Here is a 19,004-nt window from a genome sequence, read left to right as displayed (position 1 = left end):
TCTGTAGCTTTTTTTCTCATTTCACTCGGGATTACTTACTCCAGCGCTTACGTAATTCGCCGCGTTCTGCTCCCATCGCGAACCCCCACCCCGAGATTCTCACATCAACTCTACGGACTCACTGGGCGTAATGTGCAGCCGGGACTCTTCGCCCTCCAGGAGCTAGCGGTACGCGGCAGTCTCGAGGTCCAGAGCCACCTTGATGTCCAGCAGGTTCTGGTACTCCCGCAGCTGGTCCTCGATCTCCGCCCGCAACCGGGAGATCTCTTCCTCCTTGGCCATCAGGGCCCGGCCCTGCCACTCCCGCTCCTGGTCCAGCAGACGCTCCAGGTCTCGCACACGGGCCGTCAGGGACAGGTTCTGCGGCGGGAAGACTCAAGTCACGGTCTCTTCCCAATCTTCCTACCAGGAGTCGTCCTGCGATTCCTGCCCTGGCCTGGAGAGCTTCTCGGTCACAACAGCGTGCGAAGTCCACGACATCATGAAATGGTCATTCACTCTCTCCACCTTAACGTGATGGTCAAGCCGATCCACTTCTCCTCAACACGCTCGAAATGCCGAGAACAAACGAGTGGAAACAAGGTGACTACCAACTAAATCGCATCTCGCACCGTCGATATTGCACTAAAGAAAATTAAAAAAAAATTTTCACAGGCATGTTATAATTTTATTTAAAGGAGCTCTGCGACAGTTTCAGTGCTTTGCTTAAATAATTTGGGAGTTGGTGTCTTGACCTGTCTGAAGTAAAGAAGAAAAACCGATTTTGCCTGCATGTCCTATTTTTTATTTTAAAAATGGACAAAGATTGAGGTTTTCGGCACCTCTCAACTCCTTCACCATCTTCCTAGTCACGTGCGCTGTGACGTCAATAGGGTTTACGCGGGGTTCCGGTGAAGCTTCCTCTTTAGAGCCATCTGTGGGCAGTGATAACTCATCCGCTCGCGACCGCGTGACTACGTGCTGGCGGGCGCAGCCAGCGCAACGCGAACAATATGGTGAAAGGAGGAAAGTTTCATCGGGGTCCGGCCATTCCCTTCCGGTTCTGTCCCCCTCCGGCTTCTTGCGGCTGTTCGCGGTAGCAGATGGAGCTGACGGTTTTGTGGACCTAGGATAGATGGCGCCACTAAAACTCCGTATAATAAAAGATTTGTCGATGATACCAGGTTTTTGACACATTTATATTCATGTTGAAACAACAAGATTTATAAAAAAGTGACTTTTTATCGAGCAGGTATTCGCACAACTTGCGATCTTTCTAAAAGACACCCCATTCACGTCATGCAACCTGTTTCCTATGGCCACCGCTCGCGGCTGCAGGTCGCGGGATATTTTAATTTTTACCTCTCGATTACGCGGCGGAATCGCAACATTTCGAAGGAAGGAGGTGTGTTTTCCGTTCTTTGTGACAAGATGAACAATGTGAAAAGCAAAAGATGCCAATTATTTCAACGTTAAAATCTTTGCACAACTTCTTAGAAAAAGAACAACAAAAAAACTTTATTTTCAGTTGCCCTTTAAGGTAATAAAATTAAATTAAATTTTAACAAAGCATCTCGGCCAGTTGTACACGAGTTCAACTTAAACCAATGAGGTTGGTACTACAAGTGTTGGAAATAATTGCATTAAAATTTAGTGCAAAATATATCTCAAATCGCACATACAATGAAATTTATTTTAGAAAAAAATTTAATTAAAACCGAAGGGGCAAGACTCGGCAACAAATTTTAGATGCTACATTGTATACGTACAATATAAATGTACATGTACAGTGTGGGGCAAAAGTTCCCAGGACGCGCGAGCTGCGACTATAACGCATCGCTCTGCCATCTGCCGGCGGGTCGCCTGGTTTCGAGATCACACAAAAGCGCATGCGCGTCCTACTGTGCCTGCAAGCATGTGTGTTTTGCCGCTTTTCTGCGTCGCGGCGCCTAACTCGGAATCGGGCGCGTGGTACCGCCTCGGAGATAGCGCTCACCGCGCTTACTGACATGGCAACTATGAAGCAGGGCGTCACGGATGCTCAACTGAACGATAAGCCCAGCTGGTTATAAAGCAAGATGCGCTGCCACGGCGAAATGCAGCACAATGCCGCAGGCGGTATTTCCAGTTTTGGAATGTGTAGCAGACGCTCGTCAGCCGCAAGCGCTATCTCCGAAGCGGTACCACGCGCCCGATTCCGAGTTAGGCGCCGCGCCGCAGAAAAGCGGAAAAACACACATGCTTGCAGACTCAGTAGGACGCGCATGCGCTTTTCTGTGATCTCGAAACCAGGCGGTCCGCCGGCAGATGGCAGAGCAATACGTTTCAGTCGCAGCTCGCGCGTCCTGGGGATTTTTGTCCCCGACTGTACAATGTATGACGCAGCAGTACGATGGCTAGGATGTATGATACATCGAATCCATCGGATGGATGGATTGACAGATATGGCTGAACCAAGGAATCGGGTGGCGTCTTGCAGCACCTGGCAACGAAATAGCCAAGGTGGTCGACTGAGGTTTCGCCATCCGCTAAACGTAGCGTCGCCGTAATCTTCGGAGCAGCGCGGCACAATTACGGCCGATTTCAGGCTTTTGGCACCGCCAGGCGCAGGAAATTGTGATTGTATCCAAATGGCGCGGCTGTGCCGCCCCTGCCAAGCTTCCGTGAACTGAAGAACTGGAAAGCGACCTGCTGCACAGCAGGAGTCTGCCACTTCGACTGCTGCGACACCGCCACGACCGTGGAGGGCGACGAAACTTCTACGAGTCATTGCGTGGAAATTGAGGTCATTTGTAAGGACGTTGTTAAAACACCGGTTGGAGACTTGGTCGAGGCACCGCACCTGAACTATCTTTGAGTACCGAAAATGTTGGGCATCAACTCTAGACTTGGTAACAAGCGCAAACGACTGAGAAGAAAGGGACAGGACGGTGGGCTTACTGACAACTGTCAGTTTAATAGAGCATGTAGGGGAAAACAAGGTGGAAGTGAAAAAGGAGAAGAGAAAGATAGAAATAAACTCTCAGCTGCCACTAAGAGAAAATATTTAGTTGTAATGACATGGATGCCGAGAGCACCGTATCCCATGTCGGCACCCAGAGGAGAAGAAGAAAATACGCGCTACAGCCCGTGCCAGGCGTCATGAGCAGTTTATTCACTGTGCGGCTAGAAAGTCTATCTTGAAGGCAACAGTGAATCAAATGCTCATGACGCCTGGCGTGGACTGTAGCGCCGACATGGGATATGCTACTCTCAGTATCCATGCCATTCCAATTTTTTTTTAAGTATATTCTTAAAAAAATGTTTATTTCGATTTTTAAAGCTAATTATTTTGTCTTAATAGCAGCTCAGAGTTTATTTCTAACTTTCTATTATTTTTCACTTTCACCTTGTCTTTCTCAACACGCTCTATAATATCGACAGTTGTAAGTGAGCACTCTGTCCTGTCCCCTTCCCTTAGTCATTTGCGCTTGTTAACTCAAAGTCTAGATGTTCAGCCAACTAGTCTCCCCCCCCCCCCCTATTGATCTTGATCAATTGGGGGGGGGGGGGGGGGGGGGCTAGTTGGACCTGGTTCCCAAGTATGCGCACTGTCGACACTCGACCATTTTGTACAAGCCTAACCCGTCACCCCGGAGTTGTCCCCCAAACTGTTCAGAACGAGTGCAGCTCATCTGAGGCCAGATTCATAAAAAAACTCTTACCTACGACAACTTAGCTACGAAGTTCGTAAAGTTACGATCATCGTAAGATGAGGCGAGAACTGTATTCACAAACGCGTTCTTAAGTGAGAGGAGGAAAGTTACGACCTCTTACGGAGAAACGATGACTTCAGGTGCTGTTGCTATGGCAACGGCGTCTTCGGCAAAACGAACAACCAATTAGAGAGCTAGGCACAGTTCGGAGCACTTGGATTGTTAATAACAAACACAGGCTAACCACTCGTTGATAGACAGCTCTGTGTACGTCCTGTCCTGTCTGTGTGTAAATGTGTAGTGTTCAAGCTGATTCTCATAAACACGGGCGACCTTTCCACCACCGCTTGTCTGGGGTTCGTGTCCGTGCAGTGGTATATCGACGCTAACACGATTTAAATGCTTCGTTGACTGCTACAAACTCGATCGCTACGAAGCCAACACAACTGTCATCGTTGGTAAAAGCCCCGTGCCAGTCGTTTGCAAAGCGACGTAGAAGGAAACAAACCGCCGCGGCGTTTCTCGCGGCCTCGGAAATGCAGGAGCGAGCCGACGTTAAAAAAGATACGTTTGAACTACGAGAGTGTCAGCAAGAGTCACGCAAATACCTGTTCACACTCTGAGCGGACGCGTGCGTTTGATCGAAGTGCTGGAATCAGACTGCGTTTCGGTAAGCGCTTCGGAACCGATCTTCTGTGATTGCAACTCGATACTGACGTGACAGTCGGCAAAGAAAGGTTGGACCGGCATCGCGTAGCTCCCACAAACTGATATACAGCTCGACAGTTAAAAATGGCATGCTAATAAGGAAATGTACATACCGTGTTGCGAAGGTAATCCATACGGCGTTTATTTGAGCTCTATACCACACAACAGGGAGGTAGAATCGAGGAGTCCCTTTTCGACGACAGCGTTCGTCACCGCTGCCTCGGAAAACAAGGTGATCGAGATGATAACGGGAATCGGTTGACCTCTGAAATTTAGTTCAGCTATCAAACGGGAGTGTCCACAAGGGTCGCGCGGGCATATTCCATTCAGGAAGCCAGCCGGTCGTGGGCAGGCGGTCTTGGCCAAAGACCGTCTGAGCAATGCTGCGCCGGAACGGGTCGGAGTGCCTGCTAGGCCTTCATATTCTGCCGAGCTCGCTTGGTCGGTGGGATCGTCGCCTTTGTTGCCTTTTCCGGGTGTCTGTGGATCCAGCGTTCATGTTCGTCGTGGTAGGTTTCAAGTACTTCTTCATTTTTTTCTTGCTGCTTGAAGTCGGGACGAGCAAGAAGAGCAGGTAGAAAAATAAATGTCCGTTGGGTCGTCGCGACCGAGCAACTGAGCGACGTTGTCGGCCATGTTATTTTGATCATAGAAAGGGCGTAAGACAGCTTCGGAGCTGTCGTAGGATTTTGTCGTAACCTGCGCAAAAGTTACGACAATTTCGTTTCGAGAATACGGATTTTCTCTCAAATTTGTAGTACGCATTTTTTTCGTCGTAAGTTCGCTTTGAGAATCCGGCCTCTGCTTCACCCGCTGATAACGCTCTCCGCATCTCTACATCGTTGAGTGCAGTACACCTCAGAGCTACAACTACGCAGAGTTTCCAACACAGAATTTGTTTCTGTGTTAGAAACTCTACATGGCTCTGACTCTGAGGTGTAGCGCGCTCAATAAACTCGACGAGAAGAATTCTGGAGAAACTGCTGCGGAGGACTAGCACGCCAATTTCCCCGAAACATTTATTTGAACAAATTTTCGACACGCAACATATATTTCTCCTCCAAATTCAGCAGAGAAACTGAGGTCGCACGATTGTCGTGATTTGACCCGACGTCCATCTTCCCGCCAAACATAGTGTGGAAAGTGATGCCGTGTCGTGCCAATTACCTAACTGAATTTAAAGAAGAATTCAGTGCAAAGCGATTTCGATTTCTTTGTGCTAGAAGTTTGCCCTGGATGCAATCTGTGACCCCAGGTCTGTTTGCACAATAGAGCCTGCGAAATCTATTCTTAACACCCTAACCCCAACGAATTCTGCACAAAAAGGAAGACGTCCCTGACCTGCGACTCGAGCTCCGAGATCTTGGAGTTGAGTCCCTCGAGGCGCGACTTGTACGCCCGCATCTCCTCCATCTTGCTGGAACTGTCGCTGGAGCTCTGCTCGAGCAGTCTCTGCAGGTCACGCATCTTGTTCTCGTAGATGTTCTGCGTTTTCTCCCGGTCGAGCTGCATCTGCGACTCGTACAGTTCTCGCAGCTTCATCAGCGTGTCCGCCAGGCGCAGCTCGTAGTCTTCCCTCAGCCGCCCGTCGATCTCCGTGGTCTCCGTCTGCTTGGCCACGCGCACCTCCAGGAGCTCCTGCATTGAGCAATGGCACCCACGCCAGGGCAAGGGAAGGTTTAGGGGGGGGGGGGGGGGGCGGGGGGGGGGGGCATGGATGTCGTTCCCTTGAAGGTGTCCTCTGGCATTGTCGTCGTAGTGCCAGATTTGCCTGGAAATTCGTTAAACACGCCAAAAAAGATCACTGAAAAAGTAACCCAAATATTGTGCCAAAATAAAAAAAAATCTGCTTTTGAACTTACAATTGTCATCCTCACCTTGTCCTTCAAAGCGAGTCCACTGGCCACAATGAAGAGGTGACCTCAGGGGAAGGCAGGGGTTTGCTCTTTGGGCTGTAGACTATTCCCAACAGATTAGTTTCATGGTGTCAAAGGAATGCTTTGGAAGTTGGCTCCAGTCTTTGCCCAGCAGCACAGAACGAACGCTGGGCACAGTCAATTCCCATACTGCCCGCTCAACCTGCAAGCCTGCCTTTCCTCTAATGTCACGGCATTGAAAAGCGAGGGTACATTTGAATCTTGGTTTTGGAGTCATTTTCATTTGCCGATTTCACAATAGCTATTAGGGGCGAAGCTCCTTGGGGTCTAGCCTTCTCCGTCCGTCCGTCCGGCCGGCGTCTTTGCTCACATAAAAAGAAAACACTCTTGGCGCAGTCGACAGGATTTGAGTCTGTGTGGGGAAACCCCAATGGATTTCTAGTCCATCACCATAACCACTCGGCCACGACTGCGGGACGAGTAGGGGGCTCTGAGATGTGGTAGTAACACAAGAGCTGGGGTTCGCCATGGATGAAACGTTGCATGTAGCAGCTCAACGTCAATACAGGAGGGCGCTGCGGTCAGATGCGTATATAATCGTGTTAAACTTTGCATGCATTGGCTCAACGTTTATAGACGAGAGGGCGCTGCGGTGAAATGCTCAAATGCGTATATAACTACGTTCCATACCATATATTCTCTTTCTGACATGGACCGTTGACTTAAGCGGTGGAGATCCGTTCCCACGGCTTCTAGCGGATCCAAGCTGATCTGCTAGAAGAACCCCTGGCACCGCATTTCACCTACCACAAAGCAGTAACAATGAAGTCGAAACGCAACCCGCAACTCAGCACTAACTATGAGCAATAAAAAAATATCAGTATCATCAGCATACAGCAGAGCTTTATCCCAATCAATATCATTCAGAACGTGGAGATGCGGTCTTTTTTTCTGAATTTCGCGACACTGAATAGCATGCCGGAAAGGGCATGCTATTCCAGCGATTGCAAAAATAGTTACTTAGGGTAGCTAAAAAAAAAATTGCCGGAGTACTTTTTTGAATGGACACTAAACATAGGCAATTTTCTTTTCTACCTGGTTTGGACGGACATGTCTCAAAACGTTTGTAAAAAAAATTGTTTTTGTTAATATTTATGTTGAGATACGAATTTTGACTCACGGGCAAAACCGAAATTGTACCACGGTACGATGATAGTGTTTTCACTGAACTAGTATGCGCTCCGTGATCCAGCAAACTGAGCGCATAGAAGCTGGGTACGAATGAACGGCCGATGGAACGCATTGTTCTGTCGCCCGTTTAATTAAGGCATTCTTCGATTAATTTGTGAACCCCTCTGGCCGATACATCAAATACCAAAAAATTCCTTGTGGACGTTCACCCAAAATAGAGACAACTTGTGGAAAGATGGGGTGGCACAGCAATTTTATCAAGTTAGCGACGAACACCAGGATTATAAAACATGCTACACGGAAAGCGTCACCACGAATCACGGATGTGGCGAGTTTGCGTTTCACGATGCAATAAAAACGCGAGAATTCGCTACAAACTCTGTCACGGGAAAGGATACCGTAGATCAGTGGTTCTCAACCACTGATGTTTCGCGGACCCCTTGTGGATCGCCGGATATGATGGAGGACCCCATTCGCGGTGAGGGGAAGGAAAAGTTATTGATTAATTATGATAGTGATTTAATAAATGGATGTAACTAAGGGCTAGCCTGAAGTGGATTTCTCTTATTGACGTATACACGAGAAAACACACCCAAGAAATGGAAGGTTTATTCTTAATCTGCAAAAAAGACAAGTTTTATCGCCAGGAGGCAGGGCTTCGCGGACCCCAAAGGGTCCGCGGACCCTCATTTGAGAACCACTGCCGTAGATTGTGGATGCAGCAGATTTGAGTTTCATACTGCAATGACCGTGCAGTAGTCTGCTCCAAACTTGCCCGTCACGGAAACCGGTGTCGTGATGAACACTTGTCTTTGTGTTTATCTCTGCATATTGCAGACAAAAAACGAAGAAACGCACTACAAATGTGCTTGCCACGCGTACCAATCCCACGGATCGCGCAGTTGATGAGATTCTTGTCAACGGAAATCGCATCGACCGCGCGATCCGCGTGCGGTCGTTGGAGTTTTTCCACTATGAATATTTAGCTAGGAAAATCGAATGGGCTACCCGTCGGAAGGAGGGTATTTTCACAGGATTTTATGGCATCACATCACTAACATTAGAAAGCAGAACGCTTTTGAAAATACAGCCTTTTGCATACTTCGCCCACTGAATTCACGCAGTTGCCGATCAGACTGAATTTTCTAAATTCACATGCAAGGAAATTTCAAGAGCTTTTGCGGGTCCTCCTTCCACATGCTCCCCATTGTCCGGAAATTCTAGAAAGGTCCTTGGGAAGCACGCTTACTCTGCGACGTTTCATTCTGATGCTCACCTTCTCGTAGAGGGACTTCCGGAAATCCAGGTCTTTGGAGAGGATCTTGGCCCTGTTCCGCAGCTCGACGTTCCGCAGAAATTCCGCCTGCAGCTCTTTGCGGAGCTTGTCAAGCTCCTTCGCCATCGCGTCCCGCTCTGCCTCCACATCCTAAAAAGTGGACCAACACAACAAAATTAAAGGGCTTCGCATCCGTTCTGGACCGTGGATATGGCACAGACTGTGGTCACCAACCAAGACGAGTCCTGCCGTTTCCACCTGGTCAGCAACTGTACTCTTTCATTTAAAAGTTGCAGTTAGACTTGGCTTTTCTTGAAATGTACAATATCTATGTCTGCACAACCCGGTGTCTAGAAAACTGAAAATTTTTCTACACAGAGCTTCGTAATTTGCAAAGAAGATTCCAGAAAGAGGAATATATACATCCATGCACATACTCCCACATAGCTTACGCTTGAAAACTAAGACCATAAAAAAGATAGCTTGGTTTAGATACTTTGTTCAAGGCAACGAGCGTGCAATAGCACTAATACACAGTTCCTACCTCAATGAGCAGCCCCACTCTTACACAGTAGAGGTGATAGTGAAGTGGGGATGTTACTACACTACGTACTGCTCTACTCCATGTCGAGGGAGGGGGATGTTACCAGAGTAATTACTCCTTCCACTCATTGAGGAGGGGTACGGTGTTACACCATTTACTTCCTCCACTCCACACTACTGCATCAAATCAACAGCTGCACTCTGCCCAGACATTTTCTACCACAACGATGCTACCGTGTGAGCCGTGACCAATGCCAACACGAGCGACTAAGGTCCGTGCAGGGTTTCCACGCAAGGCTGTCGCTCCAAAATGTTAACACAAACCAAGGCCAGTCCAGAAGTTTGGTAGACGTAGCGCCAGTTACCTCCCACCACCACAAAAAAGTAAGCCGTCGGAAAACTCAGCAAGCCGACCACGCTGACAAACGACGGTTAACGTAAAAACAAGCGTTTGGCCGCTTTCCTTACCTTGAGTTGTGGAAGGGCCTGATTCAGACGTCCCTGGAGGTCAACGTTTTGAGATTCGAGCGATGTGACCCGTTTCTCAGCCGCGGACCACTCGCGTTCTCGTTTGGCGAGTCTGACGGGGTTAAAAAGTTGCAAGCAAATGCACGTCAGTGAACGATGTTAGGCAAAAGGCTGCTTTGCACATTTATGTGTGAAGGCCCGTTCACACACTTGCGCTTGAGTCCGACAAGACCGGTTTTCAAGCCTTTTTCGACGGCTCAAGATCGGCTGCATTGCTGCGCATCCGGTCGTTAGCCGTTTCAAGAGGCTTAATTAAAACCCGGTCTTGTCTCAGTCGGTCCAAGTCAAGCGCAAGTGTGTGAACGGGCCTTTAGTGGCAATCAACTGCGTGTAACTAGACTGAAGGCTTGAAAGTGTTTGCGTGACCAGACCTACTCCAACTACGAGAAGTGGCTGCTCGCAGGATTGTCGGCATTTCCTCAAACACACGGTTAAAGATGGCTCTGGATAGCGGGCATCACTTCCAAAGAGTATTAATCTGAAATAGGTCATGTTATGCGATAAAAACCGATGGATAGGTGACCACAGTACACAACTCAAAGCTAGTCCAATAAGCACTCAATCGCGTTTGTCTCAGTTTCGCTTCAGACCAATAGGGCTCATTTTAAAAAGAAAAAAAAAAGAACTGAAAGTTTTTTATGTATACCCAATAAAATGCAAGTCATCAGCGAGCCCCGACTGCAAGAAGTGCGTCTACAGTTACACCTGCCGTTACACTTCAATTATAAAAAAAGTTGTCAGGGTGTCTAGCAAATTATATTTTGAAATTCCCCGACTTCTCCAGATTTTCCCTGACAATTTCGGGTGAAATTCCCTGACCAATGTAGAGGCGGGTAAATATAAAAGATAATTACAACACAAGGCATTAAGCATTGAACACTGAGGATCATTCTGCATGGGCTTAACCCAACTTGCATATTCCGAAATATTTGGGCTCGTAAAGTCCAGATTAAACGAGCACTTTCTTGCCGCCGACATCGTCAGTGAAGGGGCCACTTCCGGAAACACGATGAAAGCACGACGCTCAACCACACACATAAATAACCGAACGGCAGCATGACGGCATAGCCCCCAGATGCACACTTTCGGATACTTTCGGCTTAGATTGAATTGGGGTCCGCGGCTTTCCCATTTGTTACGAAATCTAGTAGCTCTAACTAGATCTAGCCTAGTTTCGTGCCCTCAATTCAATCCAAGCCTTGGACTGGATTTGTCAGCTGTTCCCTTTGCATCGGGTAGCACTCTGCATGGGGTGAGCAGAGCCCGCGCTCCGCTCTAAGCAGAATCCATTGCCTATTTTTCTTCCCCCAAGTCCTCAAGTCTATGCTCAAGACACTCGATGGCATTTCCGGCACATTTTCTCTGATGGGCTCGCGTTTTTACAATATCCCTGACAATTCCCCGATTTTTCCCAGTAACTAAAATTTCCCCGACCATTCCCGGTCGCTAGACACCCTGAAGTTGTCCAATGAAAGCTGTTGCAATAACCAGTGCAAGCACACCAAGGAAGATTAGGTAAATATACGAGAGAATAAAAACGTTGGGAGGGGGCTGTTCAATATCCCTCATATTTGTTTTTTTTTATTTTGGGTAATAATTCACTATTGTAATGTTGTGCACGACAAAACTTTTTGAAAAATGTTTCTAAAAAGTTCACAAAAAGATTGTGATTTTTGAAATCACAATGTTCATTGGAGAGCCTAGTACGAGTACACTTATATGCTTCATTACAAAGAGAACTGGAACACTACAAATGAATTCTGAAAGACCATTCAAAGATCAGCCGTTTACTGCATTTGCCACATCTGTCTTTGTTAGGGGCAGATGCAATGGCAAGGAATCAACAACCCCGTTTGTAAGCTGGTAGAGCGCAGGTGTTCGAAACGTCAGAGCTAGAGTAAAACAAAGGTCAGAAACTCAATAAAAAAAGGACAAATAATTATTGTTGGAACCTCCCAAAACTGGTTTCCATAGGTCGAGCAACAGGTTTTGAATTTGTTTTACTTGGTTGCGAAAAAGGCTGGCAGACTCATAGGCCGAGCAAACGATCGAAGACACCAGAACCGCTTCACGGCCAGTGTAGGAATAACCTTACCCACGCAGATAACTTATCGCTAACTGCTAACAAAAGGAATGCCTTGTGATATATAGGACAAAGAAGTGCCGATGCGGACCTTACACAAGTCCAGATAATAGCTTCTTTTAGTACTCTTCTGTATGCAGTATACAATGTGTCGTGTACTATGAGTTTTCCGACAAGTAGGAATTCCACCCACTTCACACGGACATTGCTCCGGAGAAGTTCATCTCAAAACTGCTAGCCAGTCAAGCCATTTCGGAAGCGTGGCTGCTACATAAGGATGGGAATAAATAAAAATCTAGAAATAAACCTATGGCTGCCACTATTATGTTCCTTGCGCGCATTGCGAAACGTAGACAAACACACAAGGAAAGAAAACGGAACGTGCTACGCTGAAAAGAGGCGTGGCGGAAATGACACTGACGCCATATCCGGTCGAACCACCGCCACCTATCAGTCGAGGTCGGCAAAACCGTCATTCAACAGCCGGCCGACTGAATCATCAATGAAACCTGCACCATTAAGTGGAGCTGTTACGCTTCCATTCATTCCGTTTGTAACTGACACTACCCGAGGTGTGTGGGCTACAACGGATTCTTTCCAAGGTAAAAGCTGTCAGGTCATCACAGCTTTTGTACTCGGCTCAAAAGCGGCTTCGACTGCCACCGTGTTTCTCCACCTGTTCTTATTTTCCTCAAGGTCGCTCGTGAGGTCCAGGATGCTGTCTTGTGCTGCCAGCCCTCTCCTAAAGCCAGTCATGCACTCCGGGAGACACATGCGTTCTTCCAGGTACCACCGAAGGCGCCACTGCACAAGTCTTTCGAACAGCTTACTTATGCACGAGGTCAGCGAGATTGGGCGGTAAGACTCAGCTTTGTCTGGGGGCTTCCCTGGCTTCAGTAGTGGAACAACCGTTGCTACTTTCCATTCTTCTGGGACGTCGCCAGAGTCCCATATGGAGTTGAACCAGGTGAGGAGGGCCTCGAGTGCATCGTTCGTTAAGTTCGTGAGCGCCTGGTAAGGGATCCCGTCGGGCCCAGCTGCAGTCTTCTTACGACACTTCCGGAGGGCGCTTTGGAGTTCCGGTGCAGTAAAGGGGGCATCTAGGGGCCCAGGCGCAGCGTCGGGTGCCAGCGGTCGTTCCGTCGCTTCTGCGGGGGCGTACAGTGCGCCTAGTCTCTCTGCTGCATCCACGAGTGTTACGTTAGCCGCAAGTGCTAGGACTTGCAAAGCGTGTCTTGTCCGACGATTCCCGGTCATTGCCCCCAGTACCGCCCACAACTTCGCGAGGGAGGTGGGTGCGTTGACGTCTTTGCACATGAGCTTCCATCTATTTCTAACCAGCGCTTTAGCGTGTCTTCGCAGCTTGGCTGATATTCTGTTGAACTTGGACTTATCCGCTGGATTGTTTGTCCTGCGGTACTTCCTCTGCGCCCTGGTACGCGCCGCTTGGAGATTGAGGAAAGTAAGGTCCGGTTTGGGGAGCCATTCCGAGACACGGGACGTGCGCGTTGCCGCCTGCAGCGCGTGAACGATGGCTTCTGGGATGTCTGTTTGGGTGAGGTCCAAGGATGCACGGAAAACGTCCCAGTTCGTGCACGATCGCGTCACCTTTCGGGCCGTCTGGCACCCCTTCATCGTGATATGAATGGGGAAGTGGTCGCTTCCTCTGGTATCTGGTGCTGTTTCCCAAGTCAGCTCCAGCGATGGTGTGTGTGCTGTGACGTCGAGGACACTATACGTTCGAGGGGGCCTGAAGAAGGTAGGCGCACCGTTGTTCGCGACAACCAGTCCGAGCTCTTCTATCATTTGATTGAGGGCGTCTCCCCGCTTGTTGGTTTTCTGACTTCCCCATACCTCGCAGTGCGCATTGAAGTCGCCGCACAGTAAAAGGTCTCCCTCAATGCCTTTACACCACTCTACAATGTCCTTCGTCGGCAGCGGCGTACCATCGGGACGTACGTATCCGACGAGTACATGCAGCGAGCGATTTCCGGGGCTGACTTTTGCGGCCACGAATTCCGGCGATAATGTACACAGTCGGCTGTTGTCAACTGGGACGTGAGGCACCCCTCGTCGAATAAAAAGAGCCGCGCTCCCATGGGGGAAACTTGGTATGGATTGGGTTGTAAGTTTCACGTATCCAGGTAAAGTTTGCTTCCCTGGTAACCCTGCTTCTGCGAGTGCAGCACAGGGCTGGGATAGCGTTGCAGGTGCAGGCTGAGCTCACTGCGTTTGACGGAGAGGCCTCGGCAGTTCCACTGCAGCACAGTTGGTACGTCACTCCGCCTAGGGTGGGACTCTTCCTTAGGACAACGGGTTACTGTTGTGGGAGATTGGTGTTGTGGGCGCATGGTGCGTGCTCAGGCGGACTGTGGGGCGATAGCCTCGAGACTTTCGCTGACGGCGTCAAGAACTTCCAGTGCGAACTTTGCTTCTGGTGTGTGGCCCCGTGCTTGGGCCAGTTGCCTCACTGCGCGAAACAAGCGTGATACCATTCGGAGCAAGGCGACGTCAGCTGTCTCCATCGTCGCAGGAACTTTGCCCTGAGGCCTTCGTGCGGCCTTGGCATAGCGGCAGCCCTTCTCCATCGTAGTGTCGTCCGGCCGGAGACCGCGGCTGTGATTCTTCTTTGGAGGGTGAGTGGTATCCTGGTCCCTCCTTTTCTCCCTCCCTTCGGTCTGACTCCCTTTCAGCAGCGGGAAATCTGTTAAGGATAGCCTCTGTTGGGACCTCGCCTTGCGAAGTTCTGTGTCCGCTGCTTGCGCAGCGTTTCGGTGACCCTTGCCGGTGTTCTGCTTGCGTATAGCCGCTTTTGCTTCCGAGTGGGTGTACGCCGTTTTGGCGCGCATCTTGCACACACGGCGTTCTTTCCTCAGGACTGAACACTGGCCGGAAGTTGCTGCATGGCCCTTTCCGCAGTTGATGCAGCGAGAAGTTTCACTGTCGCACGCCGTGGATTCATGCCCGCCCGAGCACTTGGCGCACGTCTGCTCTTTTTGACAGGCCGCTGCCACGTGTCCGATTCTGTTGCATCGAAAGCACTGCAAAGGTCTTGCCACGTAGAGCGTGACTGGGTGACGCACGTACCCCATGTGGACGTAGTGCGGCAGGTCTTTGCCTGCGAAGGTGACTCGGATTGTGGTGCTCTTCCCCAGACGCCGCACGTCGAGGACTTGGTGATCTGGGGCCCGCAGGGCTTCGAGAATTTCTTTATCCGTCAGTGCCTGGTCTACATCACGGACGACTCCCGCGATGTGGCGGACCTTCCAGGGTACGCGTGCGTCGACAGGCGTCTCACAGATCTTTTGAATTTGAAGGAGCGCTGGCACAGCTTCTTCCGTCAGGACGTCGACTGCTATCAAATTTTTCCTGCCGTTGACCCTTATCTCCCCGACCTGTTGGGAAGCAACGGAGCCAAAGAGGGCATTCAAATGAGGTCTGCTGAGCGCCCGTACGCTGGTCTTGTCTGTCGTCGGAACAGCACCGTGTGTCCATTGGCCGCGTTTTTAGATGACGTGCGAGATCCCCAGGAGACCACGGTGTCACCGCTGTTTGTCGAGGCTCGCCGACTTTTCTTGGACCTTACGGGGATGAAACCGTCGTCGGTGTCGTCCCTGTCACTGTTCAAGGGTATCGCCGCTTCTTCCATGCATGACTCGACGTCGGAGAAAGATGCATCCGACATGACCGACGAGGGTGGAGAGCTGGCGTGGCAGTCCCTTTTCCGGGGCTGCCGTCCCGGAGTTACCGGTAAGGGCGGGATTTGATGTGTCCGGTCAGGTCTTGCAGACGCGCCTCCGGAAGCGGCGGCCATCCTCTTCCGCTCTTGATTGCGTTGCCTGTAGCTCTTTCAGCACAAAACTTACTTACTTACTTACTTAAATAGTGCTTACTTAAATATGAATCAATTTTTTGTAATCGATATTTATTGAAAACCTGGTAACAGCAGTGCAAGAGGACGTCGTCAATAATCTGGTTGTTGTGACAAAATGGGACACCGCGTAAAACCTTATGTCTCGGTATAAACCTAAGCTGATCAGTACTTTGTAGGGAAACCATTTGCATCGATTACCGGTTGGCACCGACGGTGCATGGAATTCAGGAAATTGTCAACGTTGACACAAGGGGTCGGTTGTTCAGCCGTTTTTTAGCCATGGATGGATGGATGGATGAATACGGCTGAGCCCTTTGGATCGGGCGGTAGCTTACGCCACCTAGCCATTTTGTTTTACCATTTAAGCTTAGAATATTTAAATGTGAAATCTATATTCACTCAGCAGTGCAAAGAAAGTGAGGCTATGAAACCCCCTTGCCATCAGTGAATAAGAAAATACCTAGTTTTCTCTCGATTTCTGCCACCATTCACTTAATCTTTGCTTGGTAATCTCTACAGTCTTGAAATCCACTCTCCCTTCGCTGTCTCTAAAACCCAATGACTTCATTAAATCTATGTTGTCTTCGGTAGGCATAGGGTGAAGCCCTTTACAGTAGAGTATCAAGTGTTCAGCCGTCTCGTCCTCCTCTCCACAAGCAGTGCACACTGTATCAATTTCCTGGTACTTCACTCTGTATGTTCTGGTTCGCAGAACACCCGTTCTTGCCTCAAACAGAATTGAGCTTCCCCTAGAATTGTCATAAATGCTTTCTTTGGCAATAACTCTTTTTTTTAATCTATAGCTTTCCAGAGCCGTCTTTGTCTGCATTCCCTCTAGCCACCAATCTCTTTCTGTGGCCTTAACTTTCTTCTTAACTGAGACTTGCTCTTCCGTATCTTCGCTATAGCCCAAAAACTTTCCTCTTAATTTCCTAGTGCGCTGTCTCCACATTGTGTCTACACTCCTCATCTATAAATAGCTGAAAACCTTTCGTGCCCATTGCTCCCCGTCCATTTGCCTCAACCTATCCTCAAATTCTACCTTGCTCACCGCTTCCCTGCTCTCAAACGATGCCCATCCCATGTCTCCTTGTACTCCCTGGTTTGGCGTTTTGCAATGTGCCCCCAAAGACAGTCTACCTACTCCGCGCTGTTTTATTTCTAGTCTCGCATGCACTTCGGATTTCATGCATAGCACTGCGTTTCCAAAAGTCAAGCCAGGCACCATGACCCCTTTCCAAATCTCTCTCACCACCTCATACCTGTTGTAATTCCAAAGTGCTCTATTTTTCATTACAGCTGCATTTCTATTGCCCTTACCTATTATATACTTTTCATGGTCTCTGAGATATTCTGCACCATCACATATCCATACTCCTAGATACTTGTATTTACTAGCTCTCTCAACTATAATATTCTGTATCTTCAGCCTCTCAACTTCATCCTCGTTAAAAATCATGACTGCCGATTTTTCGCTACTGAATTCTAAACCTAATTCCTCTCCTTCCCTACCACAGATTCTCATTAATTCCTGCAACTCTGTCCTGTTGTTAGCCATTAGTACAATATCATCCGCATACATCAATCCCGGTAAGGATTGCTGAATGTTTTGGCCTTGCTTACTGTAAGAAAGGTTGAACCCAAGCCCACTCTTCTCTAGTCTATCCTCCAATCCTCTCTGATCAACATAAACAGCAAAGGCGATAACGGGCACCCCTGCCTAAGGCTTCGTCTTATCTCTATTTTCCCTGTCGCCTTTCCTTCCCATGTTATAATCACCTTGTTATCTTTGTAAATGTTCCTTAATAGTGCTGTTAGTCCTTCATCTAGGTTTAAGTTCTCCATTATGTCCCACAGGTTTCTTTGCTTCACATTGTCATAGGCACCCTTGATATCCAGAAATGCCAGCCAGAGCTGTCTGTTTTCTTTTTGCGCTATTTCTATACACTGTGTTAGAGAAAATAAATTGTCCTCCAACCTTCTTTGTTTTCGAAACCCGTTCTGTAATTCGCCCAGTATGCTCTCGCAATCTACCCATTCCTCCAGTCTGTTCTTCATAATCTGCATTACCAACCTGTAAATAACCGGTGTCACGGTTATAGGACGATAATTCCTAATATCAGACTTATCTCCCTTTCCCTTATATATCATACTCATCCTACTAAGCCTCCATTCATCTGGAATATTTCCTTTTGTTATCATGGTACTCACTACCTCCCTTAGTTTTGCCTTAGATTTAGGACCCAAATTCTTCACCAGCTTGATAGGGATACCATCTGTGCCTGTCGACGTGCCACTAGGGATTCTTCGTTCCGCCTTTTCCCATTCTCTTTGTCCAAAATCCGCGATGTCACAAACTGGACTGCTACTTCCTTCGGTTCTCCTATCTTCCACATGTAACCGTTCCCGAAATTTCTCCTCCATCACTGCTCCTATATATTGTATCGCATCATCTCCCTCTAATTGATCTCCCTGATGCGAGAGTATGAACCTCTGTCTAGCTTGAGTTGTTTCACCGAGTGAGTTCAAGTGCTCCCAAAACTTCTTGGCAGCGTTTCTATCTTTCTTACTTACATTACTCATCCATTCCTCACCCTTTCTCTGAATTTTCGCATTGATCAAACTGGATGCCTTTCGGCGACATGTTATAAAATTGTCCCATTTTCTTTTTACTTCCGTTTCGGACTCCCCACTACGCTTGGAATACCTGTGTTCTCTAGAGGCTTCCTGACGTTTTTGTATCGCTTGCTTCACTTCTTTGTCCCACCAGCTTTTTGGTCTATGTCCTTGCTTCCCCTTTCGTTTACTCTTCACTTTGTCTAGTTCTAGAGCAAAAAGCCTAGTTAGGCTCTCATAGGTCCAATCTGTATGCCGTTGCCCTGAAACTGCTGCCTCTATTCTTTCAACAACTATTTCCAACTCTTTGTCGCTGCAGAAAGTTTGCTTTGAATTATGTTGTCTAGTTTCAGCATTTACTTCTCTGGCAAAATTCAGCTTAATACGTTTGTGATCACTACCAAGACTTTTGGAACCTTCTTCATCTATTTTCATTACTTGTAACTTACCATATATTTTGTGTGACATGAGTACGTAATCTATAGTTGAATGCAGATTGCCAGTTTCCCAAGTTATGTGCCCGTCACACTTCTGACTGGTATTACATAAAACTAAGTCATGTTTTTCCACCAGTTCTAGTAATATGCTTCCAGTTGAGTCCGTATACCCATCCAGACCCTCAATATGGGCATTC

At 48.3% G+C, this 19,004-nt stretch overlaps 1 pseudogene; it reads right to left on the bottom strand.

Annotated features, from left to right (window-relative positions):
- Positions 1-13,515, bottom strand: part of LOC120843460 — a 52,950-nt pseudogene extending 39,435 nt beyond the window's left edge.
- Positions 13,516-19,004: the final 5,489 nt, after the last annotated feature.

The sequence above is a fragment of the Ixodes scapularis genome, unplaced genomic scaffold, assembly GCF_016920785.2.
Source record: "Ixodes scapularis isolate PalLabHiFi unplaced genomic scaffold, ASM1692078v2 PGA_scaffold13__105_contigs__length_92229423, whole genome shotgun sequence".
Taxonomy (NCBI): Eukaryota; Metazoa; Arthropoda; class Arachnida; order Ixodida; family Ixodidae; genus Ixodes; species Ixodes scapularis.
This window is presented reverse-complemented; position numbering and strand designations above follow the sequence as displayed.